The following is an 11,624-nucleotide window of genomic DNA, read 5'->3' on the forward strand; positions in this document are numbered from 1 at the left end:
AAAGCTGCTTATGCGTCTTAACTATGACTTGAGCCGACTTTTTTGTAGGTACTAGATAATTAGCACTTTAATCATGTCATACATAATTTTTATGTATTATCAATAGTTTTTTCAGCGTACGCCAGTTAATGAATTATTTAAAATATGAGTTATTTTAGGCGAAATAAATAGACAAAGAGTGATAATGTACCAGCTCTGCAATCAAATATTCAACAAGAAGTGCCAATAGCTCTAAAAGTGCCCTCGCGTTAGGTATTCGCAGGTTGCGTATCTCTACTTTCCTGATAATGCTATAACCCAACCAAACCAGATACATATTATATCCAACTGTGGGCGTATATCGCTTGGAATGACGTTGAACTACGGTTTTCGGGATGAACATATTATCTTGTATTATTCAATACATTCATAATACCACTTTAGGTCAATCTTATGAGAGCCGTAATTTTTTTCCGCGTATGCCAAATCCCGTTATACTTTTTTCTCATACTGCGGTTAACTAGAATAAACCTATTAACAATCTTTCTCATATAACATAATACCTAATGATCAGAAACGCGTGGGTCTTTAGAAAAGAAGCAGGAAAATCAAATCCAAGTATTTATTTCTATGAAACTTTAACTCAGCAGTTTATTCGCCCATACAAGCGCATAAAGCCTCATTTGAAACTTCCCAAAAGTTTCTCACGCCACCGTGCAGCGTTCTTGTACTCGTACAGCACAAATCCCACACAAATATATTTTTCCACATCCGTGTCGCAAATACGTCAGAATGCGCTTCGCCGTTTCAATTTGTCGAAGTGGAAAACTGGGAGCAAGTTGGAACACTTATGTTATATTGTTCGTTACGATCGGTGGAAATTTTTACAGTTGAGAAAATGCGGTACCCCGGGACAGCTTAAAAGCATTCTCCATTATGCGATCCGATGATCGTATCGTAGTGTGATCCGATATCGGGCTTCATATACAATACTACTAATGATGCTAAGGAGTTCTTATTTTTTCAATGAGAACGTTTATTGAACACTATGATCCTTATTAGCCGAGCAAACGAGGTAACAGCAGTGGGCATGCGATGCTGTTTGTGTTGTATAGAATATGATGAAAGTTTTTATATTTCACGAAGTCCAAGAAATTAGTTTAAAAATATACGTAACTAGTTGTTGTTCATGTTCTTTGTCCGCATTTATGACGTTTTTTTACAAATCCCTTGGGAACTTACTTTGCTTACTTAGGGCGTTAAAGAAGGATAAAAAAAACAAACACATTCTCGAAAAATTTATATTATTAGTTAAGTTAGTTAAGATAATGATAAGAACTAGTGGATAGACATGTAGTGGCCGCAAAGTCCAGTTAAAGTCATCATGATCATCATCTGCCTTTTTTATTCCACTACAAGTTAGCCCTTTACTGCAACGATGCAGTCTAAGATGGTAACGGGCTAACCTGTTAGGGGTATCACAGTTATCGGTTTCTACGCGACGTCCTATCGGAACGCTAAATCATTTAGCGTCACGTCTTTGTCGTTGGGATGGTAACTAGCCACGGCAGAAGCCTCCCACCAGAACAGACCTGAGAAAATTCAGAAATTATAAATTTGCAAATTTCCCTTGCACGGGATCGAAACCGAGATCTCTCACTTGAATCCACAACGCTCACCGCTGTGCCCAGGAGGTCGTCAAAACCGGACTTCGTACGTCGTTGGCTGATTTCCTCTCTAAAGCTATTAGCGCTATGATCCGCGCTGTACTGATGCAGGTTGCGCCAACCTGCATCAGTATTGCTTATCAATGAATATAATAGAAGATAATTATAATTATTATGTTAGTGATATTAATCGGGACCACAAGACTAACATACCTTCTGAGAAACGGTAACGGTTGTTATGAAAATTATCTTAATCTGCTTAACAATTATACATTGTAAAGTCAACATCTCCTGAGGATGCTCCGGTTTCGGACCGAAACGTGCGTAGTGGGTATATTGCTGTTTGGTGTGGAGCATAAGGATTGAAGAAATTAAACATTACACCAAACAGATTCTCCTGCTTTTGGCCGAGTAGGTATAGAAAATTAAGCTTAATTTTCATAATACGTTACGGATTTCCCCAAAGTGGCTGCTTCTATCCAATATGGTAACGGTTATTTTTAACTTTACTCCTAGTTCTGGCTAAAGCATGTTTCTGGGGTCGAGCATAGGCATCGCGGTATTTTTCTTATCTCATAAGCTATCCGAAATTACACAGAATAAGTATCTGTCTTCCAAAAGTATAGTTTTAATGTGAAGATCTGTTTGTTGGTTTACTCGTTAAGTAACATGGCAACGTATTTACTTCTTCTACAACTTATTATACGGGAAAATCGTAGTTTTTATGGAACAGAACTACAATAGACACGGGCAAAGCTACTTATAGTATATAATTAGATATCAGCAAAATACCATAATCATCTATTGTCAGTCACAATATACACACTATAAATATAATGTAAGCTTTAGCTGAGTGAAAAACTATAAAACCTAGTAAGAACATGAGAACATACCTATTCATCGTGACGTAAAAACCTTTATTTCTTAAGCATCGGCCTAATTAAGTCGTAAACCCGACAAACAGTGACAAATTGGCAAGTAGGCTAGACAAACAGTACGTACGTGAGACGAAAGCTTGCATAAGTTTCGTCGCTTTTCGTTTTACCGGTCACTAATGTTTGTTGTAGAAGCTCGTTCTGAATATTTTATACATTTTGGTCGTGGAATAACAAATCGACGCTACGTTAGCTTGAAAAATATTCGAATTTATAAAATAAATTTATAATATTCGAATGTTTTCGGCGAACTCCGATGTCGGAAAACCGTTTAGTGAAATACTTTGTACAATTGTGTGACATTTCGGTTTGCAAAGCTTAAGTGTCTATATTGTATGTAAATGTATTGGGAGAAGTAAATGAATACATAGCAGCGAAACAAGTTTATTTCACTTTAGGGTTCTTATACCATCGAATTGCCACCAATATGCGTTATTGGAAAGCATTCTGCGTACATAATAATATTCTTTTTTTAAGTAAATCCTGTTTTGTTTGTGTTACACAAAAAAACACTATTTTCAAGCAAAGAGACAAAACTCATGGCATTTCGGAACTTTTTATTTCAATTATTATTATTTAATCACGTACGTAATTCAGGCCTATTTTTTAAGTCTTAATTTCCAGTGCAGTAAAAAACATAGAATTAAAATTAAGTAATAGTCGTGCGATTGTACAGGAATTATTACCAACCAATTACCCACTATAGAGGATAACGCGGGTCTCCCCTCGGAATGAGAAGGGTTTAGATTGTAGTCCACTAGTGTCACGATTTTAAATATATTATTAAGTTTGTCTGGTTTCAAATATATTAAGATGGTTTTTTAATTTTAAAATAATTAAGTAAGTAGTTTGATTAAAAATATTTGTATATTGACTTTTAAAAATAAAAGGGTTTCGTCTGAGTTCGCGTGGTCTGTTCGGTATTCATTCGGGTCAGTGCTGGGGAGGGGATTTGAGAGACCGAGCGGAGAACGCGATGTTCGAAGCGGCTTCCTTATTTTTAAAACACTTTGATTGGAACTTCGGAACCGAGAGGTGGTGTTAAAGAGTTGTATATTAATTTAGCTTGTCTGTAAAGTGAACTAAAATATATATTATTTACTGGTATTGGATAAGGTGTTTTCATTTTACTACCAAGTAGTTCAAGTTCGGATTGGCTGATTCTAGAGAGAGAGATAGAGATTTTACTATAGAGAAATTTCAGGCATGCAGGTTTCCATATGTTTCTTTCACTGTCAAAGCAAGTGATATATAATTGCTTAAATTGAAAACACACATAACTCCAAGATGTAAAGAGTATCAATATCGTTCCCCTTATTAATTCAGCCATTATTGAAATGAAATGAAAAATAATCTTTATTTGGAACAGTTACAATGGCACTTAAAATATTAGCAAGGATGGCACTGCAATAGCAAAAACTGTGCTGCATGTACCACAGCCCACCTCCGAGTTATGGTACACAAATTATGTAAATGTTCCACTAGATTTAGTGAGTTGTTTTGTGTCTGAGTGTGTATGTATGTGTGTTGTGTGTGTGTGTGTGTGTGTGTGTGTGTGTGTGTGTGTGTGTGTGTGTGTGTGTGTGTGTGCGTGTGTTTGTGTTTATATTATAGATACGTACTTAATGAACTCTTCCGTTTGATCATAGCTCATTTGCAGTAGCCATGTAGTAATGTCATCTGTCAAATGGTATAAAATGGCTAATAGTTTGTACGAGAAATCATTTTAAAGTGGAGTGGTTTTTGATGCTACAATATTAGTCGTGTTTCTGTATACTCTTATTAATCTGTGAAGTCGGAGTGTGTACCACTAGGCTCTATTATCGTTCAATAATACTAATCATCTTCAAATTATTAATGCCGTACTAACAATAACACGTTTTAATTAATTAATCTTATTGAAAGATATTGATTAATATTTCCAAGTTCAATTTATTTATAAAAAAAATTAAGCTAAACTTTGTTTGGAAAGCTTTTAGCTTGATCCGCCCATAGTAATGTATAGAACGAAACAAACTACGACATAAATAATAAATAAATAAATAAATAAATAAATAAATATACTACGACAATACACACACACACATCGCCACCTAGCCCCAAAGTAAGCGTAGCTTGTATTATGGGTACTAAGATGACTGATGAATATTTTTATGAATTATATATACATAAATACTTAGAAAATACATATAAACACCCAGACACTGAAAAACACTTAATGCTCATCACACAAACATTTTCCAGTTGTGGGAATCGAACCCACGGCCTTGGACTCAGAAAGCAGGGTCGCTGCCCACTGCGCCAGTCGGCCGTCAAACGAACATCTTTTAATTATAAACTATTAGAGTTTCCACCCGGGACTTGTTTTATGCAGTGACGGTTTTCCCACTGGACTAAATATTTATTTTTTCCAAATAAATGGATTCTCTGGTTTTATCCTGGGCATGGTGTGTATATGTCATTCAAATTAAACGTGCTGTTTACGTGTAAGTGAGAAAAATAACATCTACTAATTCAAATAGCTTCGCAAATTTACTTATTACTGTCCGATTCTGTTGTAAGCAGAAATTCTAAACTTAATTAAATTTACAGCTCTCAAAGAAACGAGAGGAAAGAATGGCTAGCATCTTTGAAAGGCCTGCCAGCCAAGGGTTTCTGTGAATCGGACTAAGAAGTAATACTATTTACTCTCCTATGATAGAGTTCTTATTTATGCAACTCCCTAAATAGGAACTCTATCATAGGAGAGATTTTTTTATTGTGCAGATCCTCATGCCACGCCAGTACTATTATAATGATGCTTATCTCTATGATGAACATTGCTACTTTCCTACTTAGATACTGAGAATTTCGTAACATAAAAGTGAATACAGTTACCTATTGGACATTAGGAATTGGAAATTAACTGGATCGGGGATACGGTACGGTTTTAATCGAGCCCCATTCTAATTTTGGACATATTGAATTCGCTCAGGGAAATAGACCGGCACTTTTATAACAAAATCCGGAAAAATCGGACAGCTTTTTAGCTGACTTCAGTGGAAATTTCCAATTACTTTCCCTGATAGGTAAAACAAGTCTCAGTAGATTGAAAAAGGGCTGACTTCACACGATGGCTGCAATGTACTAGTACATTTTCGGAGCGTACGACATTGTTGCCAAATATTAAATCTCTAGATTGATTTCATATAGGCATCATTGTCACAATTTCAGGGTAGGGGCTAAAACTTGGATTGTACTACGGTTGCGTATTATGAAATTTATTAGACTAAAAAACATTGTTATTTTCATTATTTTCATTCCGCTAATATTATTAGGTCACATAGGTCAGGCCACGAGTGCCGTAGATCTGGGTTGACAAACATTCTTTTTTTAGATTCCCAAAATCCATTAGTGATGAAATGGATAACTAAAACGACTTAGGTCTGATAAACGATTTTTAGCTAACTAGCAAGGCGGGGATCGTAGAGATAGCTTTGCCCTGTCGTGGGACACATTGCAAAGTAGGTAGATAGTTTTGTTATAGTGATAATTGCTTATTTGATGAAAAGTGGGAAACCATCGCCTATAAACAGCAACACTTGGTAAGGCGTGGAAGGAACCCGTCCGATAAAAAAACAACCTGTGAAACAGAAGCTCGATTTGATGTCCAGGGGACATCAAATCGAGCAACGCCACGCCAACAGTCCGACTGAACCGCCACAATAAGTATTTGACATCAAAATATAATGCAAAGCATGATGTTACTATCCCTATATCTCTATCTTAAAAACTTTTATTTAAAACGGAGATACACAATAAAAAGAACAAAACCTAGTGCAAAGTTACCCAACAGCTATAAAATAATTCGCTTCCCACTCGTTGCTATAAAAAAAAATTAAGCGCACTACAATGCACCAAATTCCGTATCTTTATTCAATAAACAAATTGTACGCCACTATTTGCGTGCAGAGTACAACTTGCCGTACAAGGCATCCAAAAAAATATATCTCTGACTAGCAAGCTCTCAAATTAGGACCGCGTTAGTTTTGTAGTTTTAGGGTGTGGTACAATATACAAAAAACGTTAACTATACATCTCTTGGATAATAAGGGGTATTAAAACTAGAAAATATTATAACATGACTGTTTATTACCTAATTATCAACATTGCATACAAGGCTTTCTTTACTTTATTGAACTGAAGATCATCATCATAATCATTACCAATTACCGGCACACTACAACACAAGTCTCCAACGCAGGTCTCCGCTTACAATGAGAAGCGTTTAGGACGTTGTCCACCAGGCTGGCCTAGTGCGGATTGATAGACTTCACATGCGTTTCAGAACATCATGGAGAACTCTCACGCATGCAGGTTTCCTCACGATGTTTACCTTCACCGTTGAATCAAGTGATATTTTATTTACTTAAAAAAAAAATTGATAGTATGCTGCTCACTAAACTGATGACTTCGGGTGATTAATTACTGTCTGTTGAGGCAATCTATCTTTTAACACATTTTTTTTTAAATAAGATCTTTACCATAGTTTATAACCTGATATTTTTATAAGACCCTTCAAATGGTATTTTTAAAAATCGCTCACTTATATAGATTGTTCCACACAGTATGTACGATTTCGCCTGATACAAGGCTCAGACCCTGGCGTGGCGCCAATCCGCATAAAGCGTTATTTTGTTTCATACAGACAGAAAGGCAGGCGTTAATACATTCCCATCCCACTTTACGAGGGTGTTTTCATTGGTTTTGGAAATGTTCGCAATTCATATATACATACTCGTGTATGAATGCGATTCAGCATTACGAACATGTATTTGGAACAAAAGGAAAAAGGAAGTATATTTATGGAATCCTTACACATACAATATCATTGTTTGTTTTGCGCACAGTGAGTAGTATCATTATGCATTAGAGGAAAACAGAGGCCATTTTTATTTTAATGAACTTGTGAAGGTTCCGAAATTTTTATATGCATTTTAAAATTTATAAATTAGAACTTGTGCACTTTAAACCCGAACTGACTTAGTATTAAATACAGTTCACAAATGCCTCTGTGTTATGTTTTAGTTAAGGTTTATGTATGTTCGTATGTATTACATACTATTTACCCAAACTCAAATGGGTTTTGGTTTCTTTAATTTGAATTAGGTTGTCATTCTTAAACCTTTATTTAATTTAATTTTACTACACAGAATATAATGAAAAAGGAGATAATACTGTCGTTTTTAAGAGGGCAGAAGCACAGAAACAGTGCACAACACAGTCGGTTAAAAAAAGTTATTTTGTTCCTACTTAACTTCTCTCTTAATATATAACGTAATAAGCTAACTAAATAACATCTTATATCAATTCTAAAAATCTTTTATGTTTTCAATAAAATATATTGACTTGGGCATCGCATGAAAACACATTGTATCTCAGAAGTACCTAATACACATTATGCTTATTATATTACTTAATATTAAGACAGAATTTAAGTAGGGAATAAATCAAGTAACCGACTTAATACAGCCCTAACATCACATGGAAAAATAAAATCATGTGAGTCCTGCCACTTGGTACTATGAGCGTGTCGGTCTTTTATCTTAAATAGGGTTGTCATAAATACTTAAAATTTTATGAATTCTTTCGTATGGAAATATAAATATACTTCTTTTGATTTAATATTTTTACAGGGTGATTCCTTATGAAATATAATTATGCATCCTTCAATATTATTTCGTTATTCTGTTACACGTCGTATTATTATTATTACTTAACTATTACACGTTATTATTAGTTTAGCTAATATTTACGTAATAAATTAAGATAGAAGTTAGGTAAGGTAAGGTCTTATTGTGCAGATTCCGGCAGTATAATTGAATAGTAACAATAAATAAATTTACAGTTTATTTTTCAAAAACATTATTAGTTTTAAAACAAAAATCTGTTCGAACAAAACTGTATGTGTTCTGGATCGCCATAACAATTTATATTCACTCTACAATACGGCATAGTGGTTCATCTGGCCTAGTTTTAATTAAACATGAATCGATTAAAACTTACATACTCCAATCAGCATAACAAGGGTCAGAATTTGCTAATCAAACGCCACAGGTTAGCCCTGTTTAAGCGAAAACGGTTTCAACATCCGCCGTTCTAACAAGAAATTATTAAAATGAAGGTTTACATTACCCCATTACCTTCATTTGAATAAATTTAATACTAATAGGGAAGGTGTAAGGATAATCCTTTGATGTTAACCGTTCTACAACGTTTTTAAAAAACCCAACTTGTATTTATTTTACACTATAAAGAGTTCTTTACGAAAATTTCACTTTGTTTAAACGGAAATGTTTCTAACAATTTGCAGCTGTGAAATGAAATTATTAAAATGTGTTGCTTTAATTCACCTCTAATTGATATTGCTGAAGTGGCAATGGGCGGGGCATATAGCTCGGAGAACCGATGGACGTTGGGGTCTTAAGGTGCTGGAATGGCGACCCCGCACCGGTAAACGCAGCGTAGGTCGGCCCCAAACGAGGTGGACAGATGGCATCAGGCGAGTAGCTGGGAGCCGTTGGAGGAAAGCGGCCCTGGGCCGTGCATTGTGGAACTCCCTACAAAAGACCTATGTCCAGCAGTGGACGTCAATTGGTTGAGATGATGATGATGATGATTATGCATTGAATCTTCAAAACTGAACTTAGTTATTTCCTTTCTTTTTTTTTAAACAGCAAATTCCTGAGATAAATACCAATCCGTTAGAGGAAACGGAGTGGCTATGTGGGACTTGCACCCACTAAACACTCTGTGTGTCTCTCGACAGAACTAAAAGTGAGAGTACGGGATTCAATTGCGTACTCACCGCACCCTCGCCAAGGTTTTGACCCCCCAATGCATGGCGTTTCCCATCGTCGATGGCCTGGTCACAGTCGAATCCTCCAGGTAGGCGCACGCTACACGGCACGCCGCCTTCTCAGGCATGTCATAGTCCGGTGACAAACTTCCCCTTAAATTCGCCACCCGCAGGTTAGTTATTTTCCTGCAATACAGCTTAAAACTATGTTATCATTAAAACTTTTTACCTTTAACGTTCCAGCAAGCCTGTTTTACACATATTAAAACTCCAAGACGAAAGAATAATAAAATTGTACGTAGGTACTATATATTTCCCCACACATATTTATTTTAAAATAACTCTCATTGCTTGTTACTAACATATTGTTATGCATTTGAATAAACTCAAGTCGGAAGATTTTGTGTTGTAAATACGTTTCTTTCGACTTGTAACATTTGTAAGCGTATCATATGTTCTAAGACTTTTATTAGTATCATTTAGTCTACCAGTTACGACTTAAGGCATGTAGATAGTAGGTTATAAAGAACGTAGAGTTGTTTAAATTCAGAAACAAGGTTTGAAATAGGTTGCTTCTTGCATTCTCCTTCGTTTTCTTTCCATGGACTTGTCTCCGTACTTGGTCGGCCGGAACCTTCCGTTTTACGTAGTGCCACTGGTAAGGCTCCCGCTGGGTCATTCAAGCCTGCGGAGCTCACTCCGGAAGCTTAGGAGGCCGCCCTTGTCGCCAAGTGCTTCAGGGAGTGATGCTGGGGAGCCAAGGTATGCTGCGCGTTGCTCTGCTACTCCTCTACATCGGAGGATTACGTACGTCGTACGACAGGCGCAGTTTGGATATTCATAACTCCTGAATTTTCTCTAGTCTAGTATCGCTAGTTCAAAGGCTTTGTTAATAATTACCACCACTTCAAAGACGTTCTGCCAAACGATTTAGCGCTCCAATACGATGCCGCGTAAAACCGACCTAATGGGGTACTAGCTGTGGCCTGCGATTTTGTTCCGCGTTTATTACAAACACTGTGAGAACCGTTTGCTTGGAAAAAGTGGCCTATGTTTGTCTCCGTACTTTTGACTAATTTTTTGCCAAAAATCAATTTAATTGGTTGCTTAGTTAGGGCGTGAAGGAACGACACACAAAATTTTTTAATATGCCTTCTACGCCCCTAACTATTTAGCCTGGTAGGTACCACTGATGACTCTGCATTCAAGGGTGAACTCGTAATAAAATATTTAAAAAAATTACTTACATACTATACATATTACAAAATAGGTTTTACTTATAGACACAGCGATTCTTGAGGAAGGTTCAGTGTATATTCATTATGTTTTTCCGTAAATTGGCTGAATAATAACGATTACGAATTGTTAAAGATGTCGAAAAAAAATCATACCGACTTTACCGGCTTTACTGGCGTGTGCCGTGATATTTTTCAACGACACATAAAAATAATGTACTACATGTTTAAATTAATCATCTTTGCCGACATGTAAGTCCACGGGCAATAATGTAAACTACACTAATTTAAACAAACCGTTTCGAACCGTTTGTTATTTGGCGTGCGTGGAGAAAACTATTGATGTTAAATAAAAGTTATGTACTACACGATTAAAGTACTCATTGTTACTCAAAAATAAACCCCCGCGAAAACTGACGGTTGCCGCGGGCTTTGTGAAATACAGCAGTTAAGGCGAACAAAGTCGCGGGCAATTGCTAGTTTAAAATAATTGAAGGTTGTCCGCGACTTTGTTCGTTTCGGTTTTTAGACAGTCCCATCGGAACAGTAAATTTGCTCGGGTTTAAAATTATCTATCTCAACGATGCAACACTATGTTTAAAAAAAACTGTGACTCACTGGTTTGAATATAACAGATATAATTTAAAATACAAAATGTCACCAGAAGGCACAATGCAAGATTAATCAAACATCGCATACTTTGACTCATCTTGCTGTTTTTTATTCCCATGAACTTAAAATGAAGACTCCTCGGAAAAGAATTCTTTAGTAGATCTCTCTTAATAGCGCAACTATTAAGAGAGATCTACTAAAGAAGTTAATTCATAGGGATATATTTCTTAAATAAAAACATAATAAAGAATCCACAAAAAGAGGTTTAATAAATATTCATCATCCGCAGCCTATTAACGTCCTATTCCTGGGCAAAAACCTACTCTTTCGTAGGAGAAAGGATTTTAGAGAATAGGGC

The sequence above is a fragment of the Pararge aegeria genome, chromosome 1 (assembly GCF_905163445.1).
Source record: "Pararge aegeria chromosome 1, ilParAegt1.1, whole genome shotgun sequence".
In the NCBI taxonomy this organism is placed as follows: Eukaryota; Metazoa; Arthropoda; class Insecta; order Lepidoptera; family Nymphalidae; genus Pararge; species Pararge aegeria.